Source organism: Vipera berus (genome assembly GCF_964194415.1).
Source record: "Vipera berus genome assembly, chromosome: 12".
Classification (NCBI taxonomy): domain Eukaryota; kingdom Metazoa; phylum Chordata; class Lepidosauria; order Squamata; family Viperidae; genus Vipera; species Vipera berus.
The window spans coordinates 18,681,707-18,705,062 of NC_138215.1; the positions used below are offsets into that span (position 1 = coordinate 18,681,707).

The window sequence follows — 23,356 nt, forward strand, 5'->3', positions numbered from 1 at the left end:
AGTGAGACAGATATTCAGCAAGTAAATGAGCAAATAAATAAATGTAATCTCATTTAATTAGTTATAACTCTGAATCAGTTTGGAGAACTATCTGTTTTACGCAAGTTGAAAGGGTGAGAAAAAGATCACCAAACTCACTCCCAGAACAGAATGTATTGTAATTTCCAACTATTACTCCTTTCCATTTATATAGGGCAAATACAATTTGAAACTGTATATTTACAAGAAAATTCTAAGATTTGATCAATTGTAGATTCAAAGTATTTAAAAACCTAATCACAAAACTGCAATGCACATTTAAAAAAGCAGTTCCGTGCAAATATGGTCCAAAATAAAATGAAGTGATTGCAAGAGAACTCATTTTCAGGTATATAATATTTTAGCCTTGGGGGAGTTCTTGGCAAAATAAGCAGTTTTCTACTCCACTCAACACCATATTAACTTATATGCTGTTTTCTTCAAATATGTATTTGTCTGTTGTTGTTCTTTAAAATATATGTATATTTTCCTTATTTCTGCAGTAATGTTTTCAAAAATGGGATAAGGTGAACAGAATAACAGCATATGATCTTTCTCTTTGTATAACTTTGCTGCAAGAAATTTACACCAGCACTGCCTCTCGCTACTTATTTAATCATTCGATTGCTTTTTTCTTTGTGGACCCTGAATTGTCGATATTTAATTTTTGACCTGAAATATTTTTACATTTGCATCCAAGAACATAAGTGCATGCCATCGTTGTGAAAATAAAATCCTTGAAACAACCTCTTTGCTTATCAATGAAGGATGATTGAGTATGAATTTATCCATAGGTGAGAAATGTCTATACTTACTCTATGACTATAACCAAATGCTGGCGCTCCTTGCAAGGCGGTTCGACGTCTTTACGGTTTCTCTACGTCTGCTGATTCTGCAATACAAAGATGGAAATATAATTGCTTGTATTATGTAAGTCTGGCCACTGTTTTGCCTCGTGGCTTCTTCTTAACGCCTCATGGACCTTATAGATAGGTAAGATAGTGCAGTTTTCAAAACAGCAAGCGGCCTTGGTTAGAACAAAACAAAACAAATGGAGAGGAATTTGCCTGGGTGTTGATATCCGAAAGGCTTGCCCCAAATTAAAACCATGTGCCCAAAGGTAAAAAGCCGTGTGCTCATCCACAAGGTTTGGCATTATGCACCTGATGCTTTAAAGCTGGAGATTTATAGGACGGCATCGTGCAACGTGGGTGAGGTTGATACACGCTCAAAAGTGTACACAGAGGCCAAGTATGGGCAGGAGAACCGCCCCTTTGTTCCCCGGAAACTGAAGACCTGTCAATCTCCCAGGAGACTTTGATCGTAAAGTGAAAATGCCCTGTCACTGACATTAGAGTGAACGTCACAGCAGCTCCCAAATAGCAACACAAACGGCGGACCCAGCCTCTAGTTACCACATTGGATGGGCACTTAATTCTGTTTCGACTCTAGAAGGGTTCCAGGCTACTCGGGAGTTGAGTTGCGTACAATTATATAGGAGCCTCTATTTGCAACTCCTTCCCATAAGCGGTTGCAGCCTAAGGTCACTGCCCTTAGGACAGCCGAAGTGTTATTGATGTGACAAGGATATTTTTATCACCTGTTTTGCACATCCGACACAGCCAGGCCAGACAGTTTTTTTTCACTGTGTTTGTTTTGAGGGGGAAGGAGGGACAAAAACTCCGCAGTTTCACCAGCCTGACTTACGGCATGAGACGGAAGGGTAAAGGACGAGGGCTTCTGAACTCATCGGGAGGCAAAGTGCACGGCTTCACCTGCACGCTGCCACCGGGATGACTCTCCTTGATGCTGGCTTTCCAGGATTCAGGAGAAACATCCTAACGCTCTTGAGAGACAGGGAAAGTCTGGGAATCCTGCCAGAGGGACAGCAGGAAGACCAAGTCCGTAGGGCAAAGGGAAGGTCGGGACAGTGGCACTGAAGACTGGCCAGGCATTTGTTGCGCTTGGGAAATCGTCTCGGATTTGATTAGAAGATTTGTGAAGTGAGTTTCCCCCCCCCCGTTTTACGACCTTTCTTGCCACAGTTGTTAAATGAATCATTGCAGTTGTTAAATTAGTAACATGGCTGTTAAGTGAATCTGGCTTCCCCATTGACTTTGCCTGTTGGAAGGTCACGTGACCCTGGGACACTGCGACCGTCATAAATATGAGCCAGTTGCCAAGAATGCTTCCAAAGTATCGTACCATGATTGTTTCACATTAATGTTTAGAAATAATGAGATAGACGCTTTAAATATTTAACCTACTGAGAGTTTTGAATGTGGAAGGAGAGAATTTGGAAATGCCAAGTCACATACTGTTTAATGTTCTCAGTTTTTACAATTACCATCTTCAAATTCTGAATCCTATAATCACTTGTATCAGAAATGTTCTTTGCACAGTGGATTCAGAGTTCATTAAATCAGAGACGGTCCCCTGATGCTTAGTTGGCAAAAAGTACAAGATAATATAAACCATTCTTCATAGCTTATTGTTATATGTGAACCGGGCACTTTTGGCTTATTCAGCAAATTCTGCATAAAATATTGTCAAGTTACCCCACAACAGAGACAGTATTTTTCATAAACCTAAGGGCATGGAACCTATCCCAAGAGTTATTTTCCATAAACTTACTATTCCCAATTGAATTGTTGAAGCATCTTCCAGAACTCTAGATGTAGTCATGGGGAAAATAATACATATCTTGCATTTTGGAAGTGCAGCTATGGTAACTGCTCAGACAAACCAAATCTCAGTTTTTGCATTATAGATAGGAATGCTGTACTGATATGAAAAAAATGTATGTTTCCTGAATCTCGCCTAGCAACTGATTCTCTTGCTGAAATATTTTGTAACCTTGTGTAGGAAACAATCTTTCTATCTGGAACTGACAGGGTGATTCACTCTGTTTGCAAAACGATACCACTTTACGTGAAACCTTGTCATAAAAATACGGTGACACATCTGCTGACATAGTCAGTGGAGTATTCAGATTTTTTTTTTAATAAAAAAAGATACTTCATGGTACACTCTTATTCTAACCTGTCCTGCTGGCTTCACTTCTCCGACTCTGAAAATTTCAGGACAAAGATGGGCCACCTTATGTCAACAGTGGTATTGATCATTAAAGAGCTTTGGTGGAGCAGTGGGCTAATGCCTCCTTAAGTAACACCAGCTGCCTGCAATTAGTGCAGGTTCGAGTCCCACCAGGCTCAAGGTTGACTCAGCCTTCCATCCTTCCGAGGTAGGTAAAATGAGGACCCAGATTGTTGGGGGCAATAAGCTGACTTTGTAATAATGCCGCTTGGGGGCCCCCGAAAGCCCTAATAAGCAGGCATATACATAGAATGAAGGCTATTGCTAAGCTTGTAAGCCGCCCTGAGTCTTCGGAGAAGGGCGGGATATAAATGGAATTAAAATCAAAAATAAATAAATACCCAAGATACAGTCATGAGGAAAGGTGGGCCTGATCCTGGCAAAGGCTGTGGTTTCCTCAAACCTTTTTCACGTTTCCTATATCTTAGGACACCGTTTTCATTAATTTTCAAGAAATGTTTGGCTCATGGTTTCCAAAATTACCTGGTCTACAAACTATTGTAGCTTTAATTGGCATGATTGCTTTAGGATGTATTATTTTGCCTTGTATTTTACCTATTTTTGTTAAAACTATATCCAATAGTATTTCTTTTATAGCAGAACAACGTGCAATTAACCATGTGAACGCTTTATGGCAGCAAAAATATTTATTGCAGGGGTGTCAAACTCAATTTCATTGAGAGCCACATCAGCATTGCGGTTGCCCTCAGGGGGCCAGGTGGGTATGGCCTGGGTGGGTGTGGCCTACTGGGTGGGTGTGGCTAGAGTGCGTATGGCCTACTGGGTGGGCGTAGCCAGCTCTACATCGTTGGCATCGAGGGTGCCTGGGCAGGAGTGGGACAGATCTGAGGGTCTCTGGCAGAAGGAGGGTCTCTGGGCCAGGGCCAAGGCAGAGGGGGCCGTTCCCTCACTGTTTCCAGGATGGCTTCGCGGGCCACATGAAACCACTTCGCGGGCCGGATCTGGCCCTCGGGCCTTGTGTTTGACATGTCTGATTTATTGCCTCAAGAAGATTTTGACCCAGACATTAAAGATCGTGCCATTGATAGAGCCTCTCTAATATTGGTCCTTGACGAGGAGGACACAGCAAAGGACAAACAACCGGTCTTGAACTACTCTACATCTCTGCACACATTTCCAAGTATTGACTGTTCTGTGGAACAGTTTGAGCTATAAAACAAAAAAGGAGGAGATGTAGAGACATGACAAAAATAAGGCTTGTAAAATGGCTCAGGTCTGGCTTTGGCAAAAATAAGTGTCAGGGTCTTGTGAAGCATTACTCCTGCTACGTGCAGACGGGATAATCCGTTGGAACACGTAGGCAAGTAGGCAAGAACAATGAGTTTCCATCTAAGGCAATAATTAAAATGTAACCATTTAGCTGCTTGTTGTTTGTATTGTAAACTTTGTAATTGCTTTTCTATATTGACTTTGCAACCTATGTATCCAATTTGCTGACTTTGTAACCTATGTTAACTTGCTGACTTTGTAACCTATGTTTCCAATAAAAGAGAGCTTAGGACTTCAGTCTGGGCCCTCATCCCGAGAACACTCAGAGAGACGTGTCCTCATTCATTGGCAAGTCATGAGGAGACCGCCGGGTGCGAAAAACCCGCAATTTTTGTTAGCTACCAATACATGGTCCACATCATAGTTTACCGAACTAACCAATTAAATGGTTTGGCTTTTCATAATTTAATTTCACTGTTACTGTTTAAATAGTAAAAAGAAAGCAACTAAAATCTGCATTAGAACAACACTTTTATTAGAAGCAAAAAAACGGGCATTTAGAATTAAATCCTAAAAAATGACTCTCTCTCTCTCTTTGTTATGTATGCAGGCACCTGCATAGCAACAGCCACCAGGGGGCGTTGGCCTGGACGGTTTCGGCGGGAAACCCAGTTTCGGCGGGAAACCTAGGGCCAACCCCATTGGCTGTCCGCTTACCTGGCTAGGTATTTAAGGAGGACAGGTAGCCCTCACTCCCCAGTTCACTACCCCCTTCAATAAAGAGCTGAACTCACACACCGGCTGGCGTCTCTTCCTTGCGTCGGACCCACTACACAATACTCTTCCTTTCCTTCTCCCTCTCTTTCCTGCTCTCTCTCCATCTCTCTCTCTCTCTCTCTCTCTCTCTCTCTCTCTCTCTCTCTCTCTCTCTCTCTCTCTCCAACCAGCATGTATTTATGACAGTTACAGCATCCAGGGGCCGTGCCCTTTGTGACTTTCCCGGACAGCTGTCAATAAGCAAAGTCAATGGGGGAATGACCACATGAGTCACAAGTGCAACGATTTGCTTAACATCCTTGGCAAAAGTTGCCAAATTGGGCCTGTGTCACTTAACAACCATTCTTGCTTAGCAATGGAAAATCCGGTTTTAAGTCAAGGACTACCTGTAAAGTAATATATTTGGCTGAAGAGAGAGAGAAATGAAAGGTGGCGTTTAGTTTGTGCCTATTTGGGGGAAGTTGTTTCGTTGCAGATTGCTTGGTGGCGCTGGCCAAGCAAATACTAGATCAATAATTACAATTTATTATCCTGGTTTCCCCATTTGGGGTTAAAATGACTGAGACCTAGCAATGCAAGAACTGAAGTGGGGAGGGGTTATTGGGAGAGGAGGAGGAGGCTAGAGAGGTAAACGCTGTTTTTGCCTTAGGAGGAGTTCTCATCTTACAAAGTCCTCCTTTGTTTTTGTGGCTTCAACCTTGGAAGAGACAAAATCCTCACCTTCAAGGCATTCTTAGTTCAGTTCAGCCAATTAATAAATATGGCAGGGACAAAACTGATAAAGGCAAAGCTCTGGGCATGGAGGGTGGGGTGACAAAGACTTTCCTCCTCCCGTACAGCAGAGCTCACCTACCACAAATGAATTCTGACTGGTATCCCAGCATTAATATAAGCATTTCCGATCTTCTGAATATGCAGGGGAGGTAAATCAAGGTAAAACCAGTTGTGAAAACAAACGCTTCGGTACAGAGGGTACAAAAATTCATGGTGCCATTATTTTTTTCCTGAATTTGGTGGGGTCTAGGCTAGAAAATGAATAGATTTTTTTTTTTAAAAAAAATCTTGGATGAGAGGGTAAAGAATTTTCCTACTGTTGCCCACGGAAAAGCCTACAGAGATAGTCCCCAAGACTTGACTCAAGCAAGAGATTGGTAAAAATAATAGGTTAAAAATATGAAATATTTGCAACAAGGTCTCCCCTGCCCAATAAGTGTGGCTTGTTTAATGCCAAACCCAAGTGAGGGACACCATTCCCACGTTTCTCCTCGAAGACTGTTTCCTTCAGATGTCCTGGATTGTTTATTCTTTAGTCAGATATGGGTGGATATAATTTGGTCAACCCTGGCATGGATAAGAACTGGTGCTGATTTGGATGCTTTGATGCCTTTGTCATAGGACAAGGTTCTCAACCTTGGCCAAGTTGAAGATAGGTGGACTTCAACTCCCAGAATCCCCCAGCTAGCATGGGAAGTTCTGGGAGTTGAAGTCTACTCCTCTTCTATCCATCTTCAATTTGCCAAAGGTTGAGAAACACAGTCATAGGAGAATAATTTCGCTTATTTCGCTAATTCATGCTGTTGATGGAAAACTTATTTCTGGACCAGTACAATCTATCTAGCATCCTCTCTCACAGGCATCAACTGCCTATAATGGCAGGCATTAAAAGTGATGTGAAATACAGGTTTAATTTGTGCTTTGTGTTTTCAGTGTAATTTTGTTTTCTTGTGATGCTACTCTAGTTACCTTGGGGGGGGGACCATCCTTGAGGCCTCTTGAGGCATCCAGAAAGGTGTGTTGTGACAACAAGATGATATTAACTGATTACAGGCAGGTTTTACTAGAGCGAGAAAGGAGCCCGGCCTCTTATAGTTTCTACCAACACATCAGCCATTTCTCTCTAGCAACGGATTGTTATTGCTTCTCAAACCAGAAAGCAGAAATAACAGTTATCAGAAACTTGGAGATAACAGAGAAAAGTAAAAAACCAGATGGTTTACTACCTAGCTATGTTTCTGCCTCTTGAAGCTGAAATGCATGTGCAACGCTCTCTACATGGGGCTGCCCTTGAGGACCACCCGGAGGCTTCAACTGGTGCAGAATGCGGCCGCGCGAGTCGTGATGGGGGTCTCCTGATACTCCCATGTAACACCTCTACTCAGCGAGCTGCATTGGCTTCCAGTTGCCCTTCGGGTGAGATTCAAGGTGCTGGTGATGACCTATAAAGCCCTAAATGGTGAGGGTCCGGGATATTTGAGGGAACACCTGCTGCCAGCATCAAGTTCCCTTCGTCCAGTGCGCTCCCACAGGGAGGGTCTCCTCAGGGTCTCCTCAGACTGCCGGCGGGTAACACCCAGGGGTAGGGCCTTCTCAGTGGGTGCGCCTGCCCTGTGGAACCAGCTGCCTGCGGAGCTTAGGACTGCCCCCAACCTCCGTTCATTCCGCCGGGACCTGAAGACCTGGCTCTTCGAGCTCTCTGGCCCAGGCTGAGAATATTTTTAATTTTAATTTTAACTGGGTTTTAATTTTCTCAGGGTTCTATTTAATCTCTTTTAATTTGTTTTAACGTTTGTATTGACTGTTTTTTAAATGCCCTGTAAACCGCCCTGAGTCCTTCGGGAAAGGGCGGTATATAAATCTAAATAAAATAAAATAAAAATAAAATAAATATCCATTATTATCACCTAACTGTACTTACTGTGTGTTTTTATTGCACTATGTGTAGCTAACATCTAAGTAAACTTGCTTAGAATCAAACCCTGCCTTTAATGACAGAACTGGGTTGTTGTTTCCAATAACACAATAAACAACATGACAGAACTCTACCTGAACAATCATAACAGCGTAAACAGAGTTTTATTTGTTGACCCTGATCATCTCAAATGCTCTCTCCATTGCTGAAATCATGCCTAAGGGAGGAGACGGAGAAACTGGCAGGAGGACAACACAGCTGGTGACCACCAAAGGTCAGTGCTGGCCTTCTGCTGGCTGCAGATGGCCCCAATTATCAATCCCACCACTTTCTTCCGTGGGCTTGAAAACTGGATTTTTTTTTAAAGATCTTGAGAAACGCTGAAACCTGGTTTCTAGTATGAGGAATGAAAGTAGTAACTTACTGTGATGCTTGACAGCAACTATAATTCTAATTTACAAAGAGAGCTACTACGACTTAAAAAACTAAGGCTAGAAGGGCGAGACTCAGCAAATAATCTGAAATGTGCTAAATGCAGTTTGGAAAATAAGATGATCTAAGCAAATGCAAATGTATTGTACAATAATCGATTTACAAGTAGGCTTTAGATCAACGCCAAAATTAATGGTCTGTGTGGGAGAATTTTCTGTGTGTCTGGGAAAGCAATATACTAAAGAGCGTAAAATTATTTCAGTTAATAAGCAAAAAAAATGTGATTGATTAGCAACCAGGCATGTTCAAGCTACCAACTTTGCATTCTAGAAACATTTTTCTCCCGAACATTTAATTTAGAATAAAGCAACAAAGAACTTTTAAACACTTTTAAGACTTAAATCCTATTATTTAAATGCTAGAACCGATCGATCAAAAATGAATTGCGGTCCTTCAGTGCCTTTGTGCCGTATTAATATTTTTTCTCATCATTACGATATTGCACAACTGTTGAATTATAAACAAGAGAGTGAGCTATACTCTCCCAATTAATGAACAATATTCCGTTTATGATGTACATCCCATGGAAGGATAGCAGATTTTAATTCTAGCATCTCTGGGATTAGAATCTGAAAATGACAGAGCTGCACATCTGCAGTCAGTTCCAGCCTTGCACAACAATGGCACAACAATGGCCTCCCTTAAATGAAGGTGAAATAGTTCACGTCTACACATCTGTGCCCTTACTCCTGTAACAGATGACAGGATGGGAACTTCACAACGATGGTTTGCGGACTGAGCGGCTTCCCACTGCAATATCTGGTAGCTAACCCTAATTAACAAATTATTACCATCATTTTAGCCATGGTCTATCCACTGCAGGATGAAGGTCTCTTCTGCCTATTTATAACCAATATGGTCTTGAGCTTTTTTTTTGCCAATTGGCGATGTGCTTGATCCCTCTTGTTTTAAGTCTCTTTCATGGATGCTTTTTATCAAGTGGGATCAAATAACTTAACAAATTATGTGCTCCTAAATTCCACATTGCTCTTAAATGAATCAGACAAAGTCTGCCTGGACAAAAATCGCAGCCTTTCCCAGAAGTTGAGTACATTTATTAAAATTAAAAGATATCCCCGTGATGTCCTTCATTTAGAACTCAAAGCAAATATCTCCATTTCCCCTAGCAAAGCAGAGCTGTTTTTTTTAATGGTGCTTTAGCACATAATCTGTTAGAGCACAGAATAATGCGATTCCCGCTGCAACGTGCCACTGAAAGGATGCTTGCGCAGCAAATGCGCAATATTCCTGACTCGGCACAATAGTAATGATCTGGAAACAGGAAAAGAGACTGAGAAGCCAAGAATTTCCCTTCTGAGCTGGTGCAGCTTGCAACGAAGTGACCATCTGTTGTACGTTAAGAAATTCCCACGGTACAAGTCGTCCTCAACTTACAGCCCCAAACTGAGCCCAAAATTTATGAAACTAAATGAAACATTTGTTATGTGAGTTTTGGTGCATTTCACGGCCTTTCTTGACCCGGTGGTTAAGTGAAACATCACAGTTGTTAAGTTAGCGACACGGTTATTAAGTGGATCTGGTTTCCCCATGGACACTGCTTGTCTGAAGGTCACAAAAACTGATCACGTGACACCGGGACACTGTAAACCATCATAAATATGAACCCCTTGCCGGGCATCTGAATTTTGATCACATGATCAAGGGGATGCTGCAAAGGTTGTAATTGAGCTCACAATTTTGGTCATAAATCAGGACAGCTATAAAGCATCACCCTGTGACCAGACCCAATTTTATGGCTTTTTTGCAGCATTCATAAAGAGAGAGCGGCGGTCTTTAAGCAAAAATCACGGTCATTCAGCAAACCTATTGTTTGCCATGGGGCGTTTTTTTGCTGGAAACTGGACATAAATGCTGGTTTAGGGCAAAAACACTGCGAATCATGGTCTCGTAACTGGGGGGCAAATAGCTGTTAATGTGGGCCAGTTGTCCAGCACTCAAAATCTGGCCACACATGCCAGGGGGGCAGCGGAGGTCGTAAGTTTGAATCTGGGTTGTCAGTCCCAGTTTGGGGATCTGTGATAACTTCACTGATTTTGCAGAAGGAGCCCTTTTGGGTTTCATGACTCAGCAATTGGCCCACAATGGGCCAAATAAATGTTTAATAGATGGAAGACAGATGGTGGACGGCAACTTACCTGCAATTAGTCATCTTTTTGTTGTGATGACAGAAATTATTCTCAATGCAGAGGTGATGCCAGTGACCTGCCTAAAGGAAGGAAGGACATTTATTAGGACTTTAAAAAGGTGAAACACTGCCATATATACATTGGAATTCAACCCAATCTTAGATTTCCCATCTTTTGGCAAATTTTAGCACAAATGGCCTCGACTTACGATCACAATTTCTGTTGTTTAGCAAGACATTTGTTAAGTGAGGTTTGCCCCATTTTTATTACCTTTCTTTCCACAGTTGTTAAGTGAATCACTGCAGTGGATAAGTTAGTTACATGGTTGTTAAGTGAATCTGGCTTCCCCCATTAACTTTGTCGGAAGGTCGCAAAAGGTGATCATATGACCTTGGGACACAGCAATGGTCATAAGTATGAACCGGTTGCCAAGCGTCTGAATTTTGATCACAGGACCATGGGGATGTGCAAAGATCGTAATTGTAAAAAGAGTCATAAGTCCTTTTTTCCAGTGCCATTGTAACTTTGATTGGTCACTAAATGAATTAAATTGAGTACTACCTGTATTATTTTATACTACAATGTCCAAGGCACAAGGGATGTATCAGAAATTTATTTTTTTTATAATGTACTTAAGCAGTTTTTTTTAAAGTTCATCTTGAATGGTTAGTGTTAATTGTTCAGAACTTAATAGCAGACCAAAAATAGTAGCTACTGCCTCCTATTTTCCACCTAGATCAAGAAACAGCCAAGAATAACATAGCAACTGCCTTTTGCTACTAATTGTTGCCCAACAAATGAAAATAAAGAATACACTTCATCTGAATTTCAAGATATTATATTCCTATTGTTGCTTTCTTGTCTAATTTACCTGTCTACGTTAAAGTTTTGCTTTTAAAAGAGACCTGTAATATAGGTGACTCATCCCTGCTTTAAAAATAATGCTTCTCTTAAAATAGTCACTTTTTTGAAAAGGGGGTGATTTTTATTATTTATTTTAAAATGGAATAATCTGCTTTTTCAACATCTAAGCCAATATGTAAATAGCTTCAATAAGTGTGAATATGACTTCAGAATAGTCTTTTGGGTTCCAAATTATGTCTCCTTTTTTTTTTTGATTAAGGATTTAGTTCCACTGAATCTGGTAAGGATTTGACTTCAAACTAGTATGCATAAAGTACTGTACGTTGTTACAGTCTGTGCTACTGGAGTGCAAGGCGTATTTTCAAATAAGCCTGTACAGTCATAATTCAATATGTAGATTTGATCACTGTTGGCAATTTAAATGAGACAGAAATACATGCAGATGGAGTTTTGTCTGCCATGAAGCATTAAACTGCAGCTAGTTGTGCCTCAGCTTAATCAAAATAATACTGAGTGGAAAGAACATATTTTGGATATGACAAATATGAAATATTCATTGTGTTAGCAATAGCGCATGTAATAATCAACACAAGCAGCAGAATTATTATTATTATAATATACACAACAGTGTGAAATTGCAGCTGCCATTTCTTCAGTTGGTGTTGGCCTTCATGCGCATCAATTTCTTTCCAGGAACCTTGGATGTCCTAAATGTATTGGCGTAATATATGTGCAGAACCTTTTATAACTGACAAATGGATGTTTTGTCAATGCGCAGATAACAAGCTAAATATGGTCCAGAAAACCAGATGCACTGAAGTAGGGATGTATGAATGCAGCTGAGAACAGCTGTTCCATTATTTCTGAGTGCCTAGTTTCAATCTGGAATCTGTAAATCTGTCCACAGATATTGTATATAAAATCATAGGTGCCGTACACTAACCAGAAAACCTTTAATTGCATAATTTGTATACATGTGTATGTATCATGATCAAGAACCCATTACCATTCAAGAGACAATGCTGTTAAGATTCTGTTTGTCCTTCAAGAATCTTTTTGAATCTTGTTTGTTCCAAAGTAAGCCTGCTGAATTAGCACTGCAGCTTTAAATTCAAAACAGCATTTTCACCCATTCTTACTTTATTCAGGTTTGTTTGTTTTTTTTAGAAATTTTAAACTTGACTGTGAGAGAGTATTGCAGTGGACAGGCTGGCCAAAATGAATGCATCGTATTAGAAATTAATAAAGACATAAATAAGTGCATATCTTGGCTTAGAAGATTTCCCATAGATATTCTTATAAATTATACAAGGATTATAAACTCAATTCTTACGCTCAGTATAAAAGACTTCTTTTCGCATCAACGTGCCTTGCAATTAAAGTTTCTTATAATGCTGTTACAGATCACAAGAAATGAAATCTCAGTTGTGGTTTCTCATTTCACAAATTCTTTCCCAGAGAGACATGCCTGTATACTGTAGTTTGCTTTCTAAAAGGCTAAGACTACATTGCATTGCCCATTATTTTATGGCATACTATGCAACATTGTTCCCATATTCCAATACAATTATTTATAAATAAATACAACAATTTTGCTATATGTAAAAATGCAACAAATAAGTCAATTTGTTATTATTCTGCTTGATACTATACTGTAGCTCCAATACTCATACAGACCCTGAATACTGAAATGAATGTAGCAATTTTAATAATTCTCATTTGCATAGCAAATTCCAGTTTAAAAATATATATATTTTAAAAAACCACTTTTTACTACAAAGCCCCTTTGTTCTTTTCACCATAAAGTGTATTTGGCCAGGATTTTCCATGTTTGCTTAAACATTGCACCATCTGCATGTCTAAAATATGACTAACACACTATTCTTTTTATAACATTTTATTCATTTTTATGCCTCAGGTAAGGAATTAATTGGGGCAAGCGACTGTTGGAGATAGGCATTTGCATTTATGGAAAACATAAAATTTCACAACAAAAAGACCTGAAACCTCATGGCCACCAAAACAGGGTTTGTTGCGTGGCTACCGTCCATCTTAAAATTCCGTAATAAAACTAAAGACACAGCACCAGGTGGACTGTAGAACTATTTATACCTCTATCTCAGAATATAATCTGAAATATTCTGTCATGACTATGAAGAGTACCAACCCTTTGAAGGCACCCTTTTAGGCCTTTTATCTTGAGAGGCGATTAGTTATCCTAATAACAAAATCTACCGTAGCTATTACAATTAATCACATTTCTATTTTTTTATATATATTTTTCATTTTCCCAAGCTTTTTTTGTTACATTTTAATCCCATCGTTATCGTAATTTAATTCAGATATCAGTTTAGATTAGCACGACTGCTGAGCTTCTATGGGGCTTTTGTTTTGCATTTTATTGGTTTCATTTGACGATTATGATGCTATCCATTCAGTCTTGTCCAATATTTTTATGATTCTGTGGAACCCATACAGGGATTTTATTTTTTCTTTTTCTTTCTTCTTTCTTTCTTTCTTGCTTTCTTTCTTTCTTTCTTTCTTCTCTTTCTTTCTCCTTTTATTTATTTATATCTTGTGCCTTTGTTTTTATAACTGAAGGTGGCAAACCTAATATTCCTTCCTCCTAATGTGAATGCGAAGGAATTCCTTCTTCCTGCTGTTATTACTTTTATTATAGGCATTTTATATATTATTATTATTATTAATGTAATAACTGTAAGAGTAGAGATTACTGTTTATATATATATATTATGTATAAATACATCGTGTTTTGTTTATGTTACAAAGTCAAAGAACAAGTTTTTATCAACATGACACAATATATTAATACATATTAATATTAAAAACGAATAATTTAATAAATATTATATTGTTTTATTAATAAATATTAATGACATTAATGACATAGGATTACAATTTATCCCTTCCCTCACAACCCCCCTCCCAGTCCTTTCTCCCCTCCCCCACCCAAGAAACCCCTCCCCTCAGCAACCGCCCAACCCTTTTCCGGACTCCTCCCCCCCCTCCCCTCCCCTCCCCTCCCCTACTATTACTACAAACCCACCCGCCACCCCCGCCACACTCATCCGTCCGCCTCGATTGGCTGGCGCCCGAGCGCGAGCGCGTCACGTGACGCGAGAGAGGCGGCGATCTCGCGCCCGCCCAAGAGCCGGCCGCGGGTGTGTGTGCGCGCGCGCGCGTTCACCCCCGAGCCGCGCTCCTCAGCCGGGTCGGTTTCCAAGGCGACCGGAGGAGGAAGAGGGAGGAGGAGGAGGAGGCGGGCGAGCGAGGCTCATGCCCGGGAAGAGGGAGGGAGGGAGGGAGGGAGGGAGGGAGGGGAGGGGGGGCGGGCGCGCGCCCTCGGAGGACGCTCAGTCGGCGCGCGGGGGACGCGCCGGGCTGTCAGGAGAGAGAGAGAGAGAGGAAAGCGGAGGAGAGAACGCGCGTGCGCGCTCCCGCTTCCCTCGCCTGCCCGCTTGCCTCTTGCAGCAGAGCGGAGCGGCGGAGCTCAGCGAGGAGGAGGAGGAGGAGGAGGATCCTCGGTTGCAGCAGCAGCAGCAGCAGCAGCAGGTACCTCTCCCGTCGGCCTCCGAGTGGCCGGGCCGGGGGTAGCGGCGCGCGGGGTGGCGGTGGTCCCTGGCTGGCGCTCGGTCCTCCCGCCTTGCCCCTTCTCCCCCAGCCCGGCCTCGGCAAAGGGGCACGCGCTCACCTGCTGCAATGGGAGGCGCTGGGGTCCCCCATCCCCATGGCACCCGGCAGCCCTGCAAGGAAAAAGGGGAGGGAGGGAGGGGAGGATGGATATGGGAATGGGAGGGAGGAGAAGGAGGGAAGGAGGGAAGGAAGGAAGGAAAGAAAGAGGGAGAGAAAGCAAAGGAGCAAAGCATCCTCTCAGCCCCAGCAGAGCATCCCACCCGCCCTCCTCCTCCTCCTCCTCCTCCTCCCCTCCCTGTCGCCCACCCCGGTCTCCCTGCTGGGCACCAGTGCCTGTGGGCTGGGGCGAGGGGGGTCCCCCCTGTCTCCAGGCTGGGCCATGGGGGGGGGGAGGGCAGGCATTTCCCAATGCAAGGGGGGGGAAGCTCAGGAAGGGGGAGCAGGGGATCTCCTCCTGTAAAAAGCTGACTAAGAGCGGTGGCGTCTTCCACGTTCGGAGGGGAGGAAGAGGAAGGAGCAGCTTCTCCCTACTTTTCCTCCAACCAGCCTTTCCTCGGATAGGAAGATCTCCCCTGCAGCCAGGGGGGGGGTTTCTCCCTCCCATCTCCTGCCCTTCTCGCCCAGGCTCTTCCCATGTGCAGGGGACTTGGTAAACATCCCTCTTCTGCCATCCAGCTCATGCAATCCGGTGCGGAGGTGAAGATGAGGGCACCCACTCTCTGAATTTTATTTTAAAGCCGCAGATTCCTAAGGAGAGCCTGAGAGAGAGAGAGAGGGAGAGCACGGATTATTATGCTCCTTTGCTCTGCTATTGACTCTGAGCTCCGAGATGTCTATAAACATGCTTTTTTTTTTTTGCAAGAGAGCAAGAGCTTTTTCCCAAGAGGGGACTGGCTCTCCTCGTTTGTATAGATCGTACGTACATCTCAAAGAGTAAGGTGAGGTACCCTTGACCAAACGGAGGAGTAGGGACTGCCTTCTGCATCTTGAAAGGTTACAGTTCTTCCCTTTGCGTTCCTTACGCTCTGAATTAGAAATTGAGCTATGCTGCCTTATCAAATGATTGGTGGTGGGGGCGGGGTTTGCCTGTTGAGACCTTAAGGTATTTGTGTTATTTTTTTTCTCTAAAAGGTGTACGGAAAAGGTGTAACCTGGGAGAAATTATTTTAATTGCGGTTTTTGAGGCTAAAGCTTGAGTGGGGAGGATGAGAACTTTTTTTAATTAAGCGAGATACTTGGTCCTTGAGGCTGGAAAATTTGCCATGATATACGTTGTTACCAGCCTAGTCATTTCGATCCGTTAGTGGAGGAAAGGAGGAGGCGAAGGAGAGGAGGATGGAGGTTTAAAAAGGGTAAATCGTGGCAACTGGATCAAAGTTTATGAGTTGCCACAATTTAACCTTTTTAAGATACTTTTGGCCTGTCTTGAGTCTTCATTTACATATGAGGGTAGAGGTTATCCTGTCAGATTGTAATAGCAAATGATACATTTCTGATTTCCCAACTTTGTCAGGGTCCAAGAAATTAACAAAAATGTTTTGGGGGTTATTTTATGATGAATCAGCTGGTCGTCTTTAAAAGGTGCATAATTTGCAGTTATTTTGACACAGGTAAAATCAGTATATTCACCTGTTGCATGTAGGTGTCCCTAGCTTTCCTTTTTTTGATAGCATTCAAATTATGTGTATTATATGTAATAAATATTTTAAAGGGTTTTTTTTGTCAACCATAAGCTACCATAGTAAGGACAGATTGAGTTATAAGAAAACAGTTCAGCTACGTGTTCTACCTGGGTGACACAGTACAAAGCATCTTTCAAAACAATAAAGTTAAATTGATTAAGGATGAAGCTGAATATCCACCAGATCAAATGAGGTTACTTTGCAGTAACTATGCTTATATGAGTCGCAAGCATCTATTGAATTTGAGACTTTTACTCCTATTAAAGAAATCATGGACCATTCTTTAATAAAACTGTTCAAATCTTTTAAAAGTAATTGCGGGCAAAGAGCTTTGTCTCCATGCAGATAAAACCAGTATATAATCCATATAATATTTTAACAGATTGCAGAAGTTGAAATATATATATATATAATATTTTAACAAATTGCAGAAGTTGAAATATATATATATTTGTTGATTACATCCAACTGCTGTGAGATTTGGTGTGATTAACCATTCCTAATATATGAGCCATTTTTATATACAGAATACATCCAGCTGCTGTGAGATTTGGTGTGATTAACCATTCCTAATATATGAACCATTTTGTTTATATACAGAAGAACAATTCATAGCGTCCTTTTCTTGCATCTAGAAGGTTCCACTTCGATCCTCATTACTAAAAGTAAAAAGAAGAAGAAGAAGAAGATTCTTTGGTTATTTAAGACAAATCTCTGTCAGGATTCTGAAGAGCCAGTCAAATAGACAGCTGTGGCCTGCAGAAGCATTCCTCAACCTCAGCAACTTTAAGATATGTGGACTTCAACTCCCAGAATTCTGCAGCCAGCATGTCCCCACATAAAGTTCCTGAAGTTGACAAAAACTGGATTATAGGGATCTGCAGAATGTGCTGATCTGGGGATCTTCTGCTTTCCATGCACACAATACCAAACCTCCACTGTTATCATCCCCAGAATGGCCTGATCTAAGAAAAAGGTTGGCATTGTTAGGGAGAAGGAGCCTTCAAGATCACGTGAAGTATTAGTACTTCACACACAACAGGCTCCATATAAATGCCACACACAAAATAGCCCAAAGCACACACACTTGCTAGGGAGGATGGGCTCCATCCCAAGTCTGAAAGCTTGGAAGACTAAACATCTGGCCCTGGTGTCCAACCCCGATTGGATCCTGCAACATTATCCTGGGACGCCTATATTCGCCTTCATTCGTACCATTACTACTGCTTTATAAAGCCTTAGTAAGACCACACTTAGAATACTGCATCCAGTGTTGGTTGCCATATTATAAAAAAGATGTAGAGACTCTGGAAAGAGCGCAGAAAAGAGCTCCAAAGATGATTAGGGGGTTGCAGGAATTGGGTATGTGTGTTCTAATGAAAAGAAGGACTAGGTGGGTATGATAGCAATCTTCCAATATTTGATGGGCTGCCACAAAGAGGAGAGGGTCAACCTATTCTCCAAAGCCCCTGAAGGCAGGATGAGAAAGAACAGATGGAAACTAATCAAGGAGAGAAGCAATCAGAAGTAAGGAGGAATTTCCTAACAGTGAGAACGACTAACCAGTAGAACAGCTTGTCTCCAGAAGTTGTGGGTGCTCCATCACTGGAGGCTTTTAATTAATTAATTAATTAATATTGGACAAACATTTGTCTGGAATGGTATAGGGTTTCCTGCCTGAGCAGGGGATTGGAGTAGAAGACCTCTAAGGTCTCTTCCTAGTCTGTTATTCTGTTTCATTCTGAAATTTCCTGGCATGATCCTTGAGTTTTCGCCAACTCCTTGCCATGCTACAATGTTATATCACTTAAAGTGCTTTAAAGGAATTTCTTTTGCTGATAGCACAGTTATAGACATCAATGTTGCTTCTGAATTTGTCCATCCTGGATGATCATCCTGGATCAGCAACCTCAATCGGAGGTCATTTTTTATAGTTGTGGAATGCATGGAGATGTGGAAATGCTTGAGTATGGATGGATCCATTTAGCCTAGTACTCTTCTATTTTTAAAAACCACCGTTTGACCTTGGTGTATCTTCTTATTCTTCATTCACGATAGTCTTTTTTTAACCCTCAGCCTTTCATTTCTGTCTTAGTCTCTTTCCACTGAGTAGATGGATAAGTTCCCTGGAAGCAGTCTTTGCAGTCTGTGTGGGTTTGTTGTTTTTTTTGGCACTTTGCGTTTTGATGTTGTGATGTTAAAAAAAAATATCCTGACAAAGTAGGTAGTTCTCCAGATTAACCACATATGATCCATTTAAGCCAGGGGACTTCAAACCTGGCCCTTTTATGACTTGTAGACTTCAGCTCCCAGAATTCCTCAGCCAGCGTGCCTTTATGCTTTTGAAGTTAAACTTCACTAGGCACGTGCCAATTGGATGAGGGAACTGTTTCGAAACATGCAATGTTGCTTTTTTTTTTAACTAATTTGAAAATATTGACTGGAGCTTTCCATTTCCAAATGAATGGGATCTCAAGCCCCAAAATAGGAAAAAAAGTCAGGATAATTTCAGGCAGAGATGCGGGAACACCTTCCCACTCAGAGGCTATGATGCTTTTGGAAAGTTGTGAAGATTATTTCTGTACGTGCAAAGACATTTTGGGAAGAGACTACGTCCCGTAGTTACGGTTGCAACATGGAGAAGGTTGAGGCTTTCTTGTCAGGCGCAACATTTCTGCACAAAGTGGGGAGAGCTGTTACCGCAGTCATCCTCTCGCCATCAAGACTTCTACTTTGCCTGGGGCGATGGTGAATAAATAATAACAGCGGGATAAATAAATAAAAAGTTTGAGGCAAGTTCATTAAGTGATACTGTAACCAGCCAAGAAACCTTAGCAACTTTAAGACTTGTGGACTTCAACTCCCAGAATTCCCCAGCTGGCCATACTGTCAGTTGAAGTCCGTGCACCTTAAAAGTTGCTGAAGTTAAGAAACCGATCCATACAGATTGGTGGGTAGTTCTGTTGAAATACTAAAGTGATGGATGAAGAAATGCAGTTCTTACACTTTAAGGGATGTTAGGACTGCAATTGCCCAAATTCAGATGCTGGATGGGAGTCTTGAAAATCAATTCCCATGCCTCTGGAATGTACCATCTGGAGACACTGCCAGTGATTTTTTTCCCTTCCCCATTATGATACCGAAGATACCCTGGATTGCCAAAAATGGTACCTTCCTTTTAGTTCTACAGATGATGCTTTGGAATATCTGTCATCTGTCTGTCTGTCTATCTATCTATCTATCTATCTATCTATCTATCTATCTATCTATCTCTATCTATCTCTATCTATCTATCTATCTATCTATCTATCTATCTATCTATCTATCTATCTATCTTTGTTAATAGTGCAAAGCTAATGTAGCTGTGTGAATGTGAAGCTTCCTTTTCTCAATGCGTTAGCAGACATGCCAATTGAATTCTATTTCCAGAAAATGCTTTTGGGGTTGAGTAAATTTAAGAAAAAAGAAGAAGAAGAAGAAGCTTTATTTTCGTTCCATTCTTTTTCAGGCTCCTTTCTTTCTCTTTAAATCCCCGGAAGAAAAATGCCTTTCACTTATATCTACAAATATCGGTTGCTACTGACAACCCAAAAAATAAACTCTGCCAACTCCTACTGAAATTTATTATATCCTGTGTCCCCATCGCACATGGGACGGCTTGTATGGCTTTCTCCTCTCGGTGGTGACCCTAGAGGTATTAAGGAGAGGGTGATAAAAAAATACAGCCCCCCCACACACACACCACCCAGAGAGGGTTTTTTTTTCCCTGAGCAAAGAGCTTCAAATAACATTTTGTGCGTCAGTCTACCAATGAGGGTGCAAAATTGGAAGGACTTTTCTTTCGTTGATTCTAGAAGTTCTAGAATTATCAACTTTGGGATGAACTTTGGATTCATTTACAGGTAGCCCTTGACAAGAGTTCATTTAGTGACCATTCAAAGTTACAATGGCATTGAGAAAAATGAGTTACGACCGTTTTCCAGTTACGACTTTTCCGGCATTCCCCCTGGTCAGGTGATAAAAATTCAGATGCTTGGCAACTGGCTCGTACTTACGACCATTGCTGTGTCCCACGGGTTATGTGATCCCCTTTTTTGTGACCTTCTGACAAGCACAGAGAAGGCAGATTCACTTAACAGCCGAGTTACTGACTTATCAACTGCGGTGACTCCCTTAACAACTGACGCAAGAAAAGTCATAAAATGGAGCAAAGCTCACTTACCAAATGTCTCACTTAACAACAGAAATCTTGGGCTGAATTATAGTCGTAAGTCGAGGACTACCTGTATAAGGTTTTGTTTAAGATGTTTTTCAGAAGTTTTTAATTGCCAGCTTTTTATTCCTCTTAGAGTTGCATAACATCCTGAATATCAGCCTCCTGTTACCTCCCTCCATTGCTAAAACAATAAGCAATGGTACATTTAAATATTCCTTTAAAATTTTCTTTATCTTTGGGGGGAAAAATAACAACTCCGGAGTGCATGTTTGTGTGTTGATTGTTTCTGTGTGTCCAAAAAAAACCTATTGTGGCCCCTTTCGTTGCCATTCATTACACATTGCCCAAATAACTAATGACTCAATTAACTCCAGTTAGGCTTTGCTAATTGGGTCATGATCAGGTTTTCACAGCTGAAGTTGTGAAAACTTCATCATGCCCCAATTAGCAACATCTTTTCCATGTGCCCAAGCTAGGCTGGAAATCAATAGCTTAATTTCAATATTCTAGTTTTGCTTGGGAGAAAGAGAAAAGCAATATTTTTTCCCCCAAATGTAATTTATACCAGCCTTACCAAGGGAGGCGATTTGCTATGTGGGCTTTGCTCATTCCTCCTTCTGCTGTTCGCCGGAAGAGAAATTAAGGCAGCTAAATGGCATCGTGTACCAAGAAGAAGAGGGTTTTCTGACGATTTGTGGAGTGCCAAGATTAGCAACAGCAAATCCACAGGAAAAAAACGGAACAAATTAAGGACAGAGAATCTCAAAACAACCCTCAGCGTTTAATTATAGTCCAGTCATATAGATGGTCCTTGACTTACAACTGGTCACTTAGAGACTGTTCTATGTTACAATGAATCCCCCAGAGAACCTCTTTTGGGGCGCTTGACAAATAATTGCTGTTTTTTGGCAAAACTGTGATAAATTGTCATAAATCATGGGCTGGTTGCTGAGCACCTTATATGTGGTCACATAGCCATGGGGGCGGGGAGCAGCCGGCAGAACTTTGGGTTAAGTACCCCAAGGCAGGGGTTCCCAACCCCCAGTCCGTGGACTGGTACCGGGCCGTGGCATGCCAGCAACCGGTCCACACAAACAAGCAAAGCCCCATCCGTGGGATGCAGGCTGCACACAAAACCACGCACTCTCCGGCCCGTGGAAAAAGTTCTCTCCATGGAACCGGTCCCTGGTGCCCAAAAGGTTGGGGGCCTCTGCCCCAAGGGATGTCCCTTGCAACTTCGAACAGTCGCTAAGTGGCTGTCATAAATCAAGGAGCACCAGTAATTATTGTGATTCAGGTTGGGGACTTGTGATCCCCGTATATCTGTGTTTCTGTGTTAGCTGGCATTTCGAATTTTCTTTTCACCGAATATCAACAGTGCTGGAGGAGGCGTGCAGCGTTCCGTTCATCCGCGCTGCCCCGTCTAACAAAGGCAAACCCGGCATGTGGGGAACCACGTTAACCTGGAGCCAGGGTAGAGTTGCGTTTCTATTTTTGTGCAGTAGGGCACCGAGACCTTCCAAAGCACAAGGCAAGGAAAGAATCGCCACATTTTGATTCATCTTCCAGTCTAGCCTGGCAAATGCTCTGCCATATGTGAATACCAGGAGAAGCAGCCGTAGCTGTTTGCAAACCCTCAGCTTTAAACACCAAGCGTATTTGTCATCACGGTTTAAACTACAACTGGAGAGAAAATGGTTGGTTGGGTGTCACATTATTAGGACGAAGAAATGGAAGATTCAGTCATTCCAGGCCAAAAGAATCCTAAAAGGTTAAATCCTGGCAGCTGGACCAAAGTTTATTAAAACGGAGATGTTTGGTTACTCATACAAGCCACTTCTTCAGTCAAAATGAGTATTTGGTTAGGCACAGAGTCAGAGAGTCGTTGGAAAGGACCAACTCCTGCCCTGCAGACTGCTCCTGTTTGTCTACCCAAATTCCCATTTTGACTGAAGAGGTTACTTGGATGAGCAACGAAACGTCTCGGTTTTAATAAACGTTGGTCCAGCGTTGGCCTTGATTTAACCTTTTAAAGATATTAATAGGATGACCGTGTAGTACGGCTTTCTGTTAGATGCAGTTGGTTTCTAAGACCCGCGCTTGGGGTATAATTTCATACAAATTAAGCGCATCCTTTCTGGAAGACTGCCCGTAGTGTAAATGACAAATGATAGAAGCCAAATAATTCTCCATGCCAACTTATTTCCTTTCCAGCAGGGTGGCTGTTTGGGTAAGCTTTTTGCTTCCTATGATTTGATTTGACTTCCCTAGTATGATTGTTTTGGGTAGGAAGGAAGGAATAGCTTGGTTTGGTTGGCTATTATAAAGTTTTTTTAGTTATAAACTTGCTGATAGAGGTATTCCTTGACCTAACCATCACAAGTGAGGAGTTGTAAAGTCGTGGTCATTAAGCGTGCCACCATGTAACCCTTCTGATTTTACGATCTTTTTGGTGGTGATTGTTGAGTGAACCTGTTTACTTCAGTGGGTC

General features: G+C 41.8%; 1 protein-coding gene across 1 annotated transcript in view; it reads right to left on the reverse strand.

The window, feature by feature from the left end:
- Positions 1 to 21,568, reverse strand: part of NRG4 (neuregulin 4) — a 32,830-nt gene extending 11,262 nt beyond the window's left edge. Inside the window, exons 1-3 of the mRNA XM_081337392.1 lie at positions 21,440 to 21,568; positions 10,459 to 10,529; positions 834 to 910 (exon numbers count right to left, since the gene is read on the reverse strand). The gene's annotated coding sequence lies outside the window, so the exon portion shown is untranslated. The remainder of the gene's footprint in view (positions 1 to 833; positions 911 to 10,458; positions 10,530 to 21,439) is intronic.
- Positions 21,569 to 23,356: the final 1,788 nt, after the last annotated feature.